The sequence below is a fragment of the Panthera uncia genome, unplaced genomic scaffold (assembly GCF_023721935.1).
Source record: "Panthera uncia isolate 11264 unplaced genomic scaffold, Puncia_PCG_1.0 HiC_scaffold_156, whole genome shotgun sequence".
NCBI lineage: Eukaryota > Metazoa > Chordata > Mammalia > Carnivora > Felidae > Panthera > Panthera uncia.
This window is the reverse complement of record NW_026058206.1, coordinates 113,586-120,747: the sequence shown is the minus strand read 5'-3', so window position 1 is coordinate 120,747 and position 7,162 is coordinate 113,586. Positions and strand designations below refer to the sequence as shown.

At 40.4% G+C, this 7,162-nt stretch overlaps 1 long non-coding RNA gene across 1 annotated transcript; it reads right to left on the bottom strand.

Annotated features, from left to right (window-relative positions):
* Positions 1–2,346: 2,346 nt before the first annotated feature.
* LOC125917178 (uncharacterized) lies at positions 2,347–4,126 on the bottom strand. Its single transcript, XR_007456103.1, has 2 exons — positions 4,039–4,126; positions 2,347–2,787 (listed from the first exon to the last, which is right to left on the bottom strand). It is a non-coding gene; the product is annotated as an uncharacterized LOC125917178 (long non-coding RNA).
* Between the last annotated feature and the right edge of the window lie 3,036 nt (positions 4,127–7,162).

The window sequence follows — 7,162 nt, the reverse complement described above, 5'->3', positions numbered from 1 at the left end:
GGCTAGTATCTTGTTGAGGATTTTTGCAGCCATGTTCATCAGGGAAATTGGTCTATAGTTGTCGTTTTTAGTGGGGTCTTTGGTTTTGGAATCAAGGTAATGCTGGCTATGCTGGTTTCATAGAATGAATTTGGAGATTTTTCCTTCCATTTCTATTTTTTGGAACAGCTTCAAAAGAATAGGTTTTAACTCTTCTTTAAATGTTTAGTAGAATTCCCCTTGAAATCCATCTGGCCCTGGACTCTGGTTTTTTGGGAGATTTTTGATTACTAATTCGATTTCTTTACTGGTTATGGGTCTGTTCAAATTTTCTATTTCTTCCTGTTTCAGTTTTGATAGTTTGTATGTTTCCAGGACTTTGTCCATTTCTTCCAGATTTCCCATTTTATTGGCATATAATTGCTCATAATATTCTCTTATTATTGTTTGTATTTCTGCTGTGTTGGTTGTGATCTCTCCTCTTTTATTCTTGATTTTATTTATTTTGGTCCTTTCCTTTTTCTTTTTGATCAAACTGGCTAGGGGTTTATCAATTTTGTTAATTCTTTCAAAGAACTAACTTCTGGTTTCATTGATCTGTTCTGTTTTTTGTTGTTTTTGTTTTTGTTGTTATTTTTTTATTTTTTTGGTTTCAATATCATTGATTTCTGCTCTAATCATTATTATTTCCTGTCTTCTGCTGGTTTTCGGTTTTATTTGCTGTTCCTCTTCCAACTCTTTAAGGTTTAAGTTAGTTTGTGTATCTGAAACCTTTCTTCTTTCTTTAGGAAAGCCTGGATTGCTATATACTTCCCTCCTATGACCACCTTTGCTGCATCCCAGAGGTTTGGGGTTGTGGTGTTATCATTTTAATTGGATTCTATGTACTTTTTAATTTTCTCTTTAACTTCTTGGTTAGCCCATTCATTCTTTAGTAGGATGCTCTTTAGTCTCCAATATTTATTATCTTTATAAATTTTTTCTTGTGGTTGAGTTCGAATTTCCTAGCGTTGTGTTCTGAAAATATGTTTGGTATGATCTCAATCTCTTTGTACTTGTTGAGGGCTGATTTGTGTCCCAGTATGTGATCTATTCTGGGCATTGTTTCATGTGCACTTGAGAAGAATGTGTATTCTGCTGCTTTAGGATGAAATGTTCTGAATATATCTGTTAAGTCCATCTGGTCCAGTGTGTCATTCAAAGCCATTGTTTCCTTGTTGGTTTTCTGTTTAGATGATCTGTCCATTGCTATAGGTGGGGTATTGAAGTCCCCTACTATTATTGTATTATCATCAATGAGTTTCTTTATGTTTGTGATTAATTGGTTTATATAATTGGGTCCGCCACATTTGGAGCATAAATGTTTACAATTGTTAGATCTTGTTGGTGGATAGACCCCTTAATTATGATATAACGCCCTTCTTCATCTCTTGTTACAGTCTATTTTAAAGTCTAGATTGTCTGATATAAGCATGGCTACTCTGGCTTTCTTTTGTTGACCATTAGCATGATGGATTGTTTTCCATTCCTTACTTTCAATCTGAAGGTGTCTTTAGGTCTAAAGTAGGTCCCTTGTAAACAGCATATAGATGGATCTTGTTTTCTTATCCATTCTGTTACCCTATGTATTTTGATTAGAACATTTAGTCCATTGATGTTTAGAGTGATTATTGAAAGATATGAATTTATTGCCATTGTGTTGCCTGTAGAGTGGAGTTTCTGGTGGTGTTCTCTGGTCCTTTCTGGTCTTCATTGCTTTTGTTCTTTTTTTCCCCCATCTTTTCTCCCCTTGGAGTCCCCCTTAAAATTTCTTGCAGGGATGGTTTAGTGGTCATGAACTCCTTTAATTTTTGTTTGTCTGGAAAACTTTTTATCTCTCTTTTTATTTTGAATGACAGCCTTGCCGGATAAAGAATTCTTGGCTGCATATTTTTCTGATTCAGCACATTGAATATATCTTGCCACTCCTTTCTGGGCTGCCAAGTTTCTGTGGATAGGTCTGCTGCAAACCTAATCTCTCTTCTCTTGTAGGTTATGGATTCATTTTCCCTTGCTACTTTCATGATTATTTCCTTGCTTGAGTGTTTCGTGAATTTGATGATGATATGCCTTGTTGATGGTCAGGTTTCTTTTTAATCTAATGGGAGTCCTCTTTGCTTCCTGGATTTTGATATCGGTGTCTTTCCCCAGGTTAGGAAAGTTTTCTGCTATGATTTACTCACTCCACCACCACCGCCTACTTCAGAAGCCAATTGCAAGCCCCAAGCTGTTACTTGTGCTTCTGACTGACTTGCTAAAGATTGAAATTCTGATGACCTCATTCTTGGGTATTTTTAGTTTGCTAGAGTAACTCACAAGGCTCAGAGAAACATTTACTTCCATTATATTTATGCCCAGTTTATGAAAGGATATGATAAAGGATATAAACTAACAGCCAGATGAAGAGATACATGGGGCAACTTATGGGGTAAGGACATGTATCTTCCATGCTCCTTCCAGGTGTGGTACTCTCTCTGCATCCCCATGTGTTCACCAACCCAGAAGATCTCTGAACCCAGTCCTCTAGGGCTTTTATAGAGGCTTCATTATATAACATGATTGACTAAGACACTGGCCATTGGCTGATTCAACCTCCAGCTCCTTTCCCCTCCCCAGAGGTTGTGTGGTAGAACTGAAAGTTCCAATCCTATAATCATATGACTGGTCTTCCTGACAACCAGCCCCCACTCGTGGGTGGGGTCCAAAAGTCACCTTCATCAATAACAGGACACTTGTTTCACTTTTATGGCTCTGAAGCATTTTCAGAAACTGTGGATGAAAACCAAATATATATAAGAAAAATATTTCAGTCAATTGAATGACCAAATACATATTTCTTATTAGTCATTATAATTTTTAATTCTAGTTCTTTTGATATTTCTACCATATGTGTGGTAACTTCCTCCACTGAAGTCTTAAAGCTCCAATCTGTAAAAAAAACAATATTTGCAAAGTAAAATACAGTAAATCACAATAAAGCGAGGTATTCCTGTACTCATGGTGACACATGTGAGGACTGGGACTTTCAGTCCTGTGATCTGTACTGATGGTGATATGTGTGAGGACAGGGACTTTTGCTGCTGTGATCTGTCCCAGAGGCTAAGAGGACAGGACCCAACCTCTTGTTAGTCTGAACGGTTTGATTGCTCTTTCACACTCTTTGCTATACTAGTCTGGGGGCATTCTTTTAATCATCGCTTTCACTGAGTAGCAATTATCTAATTTATAATTCAGCACACTCTCATGGATGAGAGTGAGATGAATAACCCCACTGGCTCTTTTAGTTCCTGCTATGTGCCAGACAGTGCTGGTACCTTGGTATTTAACTAGTTATTTTAAAATGTGTCTGATGTTGCTGTCTGAATGGTGTTTGGGGAGACCAACATGCAAATCTGCTATGACCTCAAAAGTCTGTGTTGAGCAGGTGGCAGAAGATTCAGTGCATGATGGATGCAAAGAAGTGTCTTGCTTCTCCAAGGTAGTTCATAAAGGTAATAATCTTGATCTGAATTTTGATTGTGGCTAGGGACTTACACATAAACAAGGAAGGTATTTTTTCCCAGGCAACAGGAGAAGCATGTGTCAAGGTATGGAGGTGGGACAAACTGTAGATTTTATATGGCAGTGTAGGATTGGTTTTATAAAGCAGTGATGTTGAGAATTAGTGCAGGCAATATTAGAAAAGGTGGACAAGGTCCAGATCCTGGAGGAGTTGGGAGGCACTGGTGTCAAGAAAGGGTTTAAGTATTTAGGTGGCTTGATTGATTTTATTTTTGTCATATGCTCACCAATCTATATGCAAATGGTCAAATATTATAGGTAACCACCACAGGAATGAAGACCCATTGCTGGGACATTGCACTGGTCCTGATGAAAGATGAAGTGGGTGTAAAGCAGGAGTAGAAAGCACATGGGGGATGTTAAGTCTCCTCAAAACCTGGTTCCTGATTGGTCAGGGAGAGGGAGAGAGGGAAGGGTATATGGGACTACCAGAATGCAGGGGCAGGGAGTCCTGCAGACCTCAGTGATCTGGCTGGCTCTTCAATTCCCTGATACATCTTGAATTCATGAAACTGGTCCCATGTCTTCTTATCTGAAACATCTTTTGCCTGTGGGTGAGAGGCAAGAGGACATTTTCCTCAATAAATAAAAATAATATTAAGAATAACTTTTGGGGCCCTTGGGTGGCTCAGTTGGTTAAGTGTGTGACTTTGGCTCAGCTCATGATCTTATGGTTTGTGAGTTTGAGCCCCATGTCAGGTTCTGTGCTGACATTCTCAGAGCCGGGAGCCTGCTTCAGATTCTGTGTCTCTGTCTCTGTGTCCCTTCCCCACTTGCACTCTGTCTCTCTCTCAAAAAGAAATAAACATTAAAAAAATAAAAAGAAAAAAAAGAATAGATTTTTCACAGCTTGTCCTAAAGGCTACCATTAGATTGTAGTATGTCAGTCTAAAACTCATAATCTCATTAACTTGGACATATAGCTATATGAACAGAATGCAGTGTTAAGCCATTTATATGATTTCATTGTTTAACATTAATGAATGTGTTTGGGAAACAATTTACTTAGCAACATGGCCAGGCCATCTTACAGAGGAAGGGTTAAGGAAAGAGACATGCCAGTGGGTATTAAGAGTATAAACAAGTGGGAGAGATATATTTAAAAACCTAGAGGTGCCTTGGTTTAATGAGTTCCTTTCAAGCTGTGATGTTTGGATTATAATTGAGAGGGGAATAAATATGATCCAGAGTCAGGCCTTGCCTCCCTAGGTATTATGGAAGGAGCGGAAATGCTCTGGGCCTCTTCAGCGTTGGATGCCCAAAATTTTCACTATGCCCTGTTCCTTGGGGTCCCTATAAAACCCTATTCCTCATTAGAGAATGCTCACCTCAGAGAAATGCTGGATGCCCAGGGACAACATGGTGTGCTATCCTAATAAGGGAAGAAATGCTGTCAAAATCCCAGCTACAAACACATGCAGGGGATTTTGGCTGCTATGCTTTTAGTGATCAGCAGAACAGCCCTGGAAAAGTCATTAAGAAATTACAGGCTAAGGATTAGCTGAGAAAAGGCAGGAAATTGAATGAAGTCAGTATAAGGGCACAGTGAGGCATTTTCTGGCTGTCTGTTCAGAAAGGTCTTTGAAGGGTGGCTCATCAGCACATCACAGATAAAATTGGACCCTGTGAGCATCACCTGCAAACAACCCGTGAAAAGGAGGCAGCTTTCCAAATATGCACTCTTCCTGGAGACCTCTCCTCTCTCCTGCAATATTTGCAGCTGGCTTGGAATCCAAGTGTGCCACCCAGATAATTTAATGCTCAGAAAAGGTAGGCAAGACTTCATTTAAGGGATTGCAGACCCAAGGATGCAAATCAACCAAATCACCAATACTGCTGTGTGCCCCCATCCTAGAGCCCACGACAGGAAAACCTGTTGTCAGTTTCACTGTGCCTGATGCTAGACTCCCAGAGGGAGCTAGGTCACTGCACCTCATGGCATATGACTCTTACCAGAGGGCACATGCATAACCATCTCTGTTCAGGGAACTATACACACATCTACCAAAAGAAAAATTTCGTTGCCTGTATAGCAACTGGAAATGAGAAGGTTTCAGGTGAGCCCAGGATCATAGAAAAGCAAGGCTTTGAAGTTGTTTCCCAGGCCTTCTGGGAGGGGTCTAGTAAATATCTGTGTCCAATGGTGGAGGTGATCTCTCTAGCTGCCCATTGCTACCGACTCCAACTTGCTTTACCATATGTTCCATGCACTTTCCTATGTGCTCACAGCAGCTTCCTTTTGACTGGGAACCCTCCTCTGTTAAAATTTATCAAAGCTGTGGGCCACCAAGGTATCCAAGCTTTCTGGTGAATCTGGAAAGTGCCTGCTCACTTCCCCATGGTGTGAGCTTCACTGCAGCCTCTGAAACAGTTCTGAAGCACTTTAGTCACCTATGTCCAGTACTTTCAGCCCCATATTTGATCTTCTTGTTGAGCACTCTTCCAAGTGTTGACAAACAGCCAAGAATGGCCAGACTAGATCCCAAAAAGTTGTGTGGCCCCAGCTCTACATAACAATAACCCTAGACAATATTCCTTCTCTGGAGAAGGTGTGTAAAATAAAGACATTTTGTGTCAAGCCTAATAGTTGAAGAACTCTGTAAAGCTGTTTGGAAAAAAGTTGGGTATGTGCATATGTGAACGTGTGTGTATGTGTGTTGTGTTCGTGGGGCTGAAGAGGCAAATGAAAGCTTGAGACAAGTGTTCTTTTGTTCTTCTGATTACCTAATAAAGATAGTAAAGAGGATTATAGGGGATCAGGGGAGGGGTCCTCAAGCTCATACCCCTGATTTTACCGAAGAGGACAGGGACACTAAAAATCCAGCTGAGGTACAGCTATAATGAACTGAAAAGGTAATAGGACTCACCTTCTAGCCTCCTGAATCACACTGTGAGTTCTGGGGATGCAGATTCCCACAGCGCTACATCAGTTGCTTTGTGAAGTTTGAAGTTTGTTCCCTCTGCCACTTTCCCCTAGATGAGTTCCGCACAGGCTACTGAGCAGGGTTTTCGGGGCTCCACCGACTTCACATTCCTTCCAGCCTGCCAATGCAAGCTGAACTGATTCCAATGTTGTTAAGGAAGCTGAATATAGCTTGAAGTTCTATTGAATTGAGTCCTTTTCTGAAATAAAGAACATTTAAGTGGATTACAAGTTGATATTCTTGGCCATTTTCTGTTGGCTGATGGAAGCACGGGAGGAAGTGAATAGTACAGTTGCTTCATTGGGTAGAAAATGGCTTGTTTCCGGCTCATATGAAGTTCCATGGCTTTTGAAATATGATTAAGCAAGGTGTAAATAAAGCATTGGCACATGTTCAATGCAGCAACGGCCCTTTGCAAATCTATTATATACTCAGAGCTGAGCTGTGTTCTTGGAATATAATACTAAGGGAGGCATGAGCATCAAGACACTAACTATCTTTGTGTCACCACAATTAAAGGATACATTTGCATGTAGATGCATTGTAGAGAGCAGTAACTACTTCCAGGAGGTGGATGGATTTGAGGAAGTCAGTAGGAAAGAGGCAACCTTTGACTGAAGCTTGAGGCAAACCAGGTAGGGCATGGAGAAGTGCCAGAG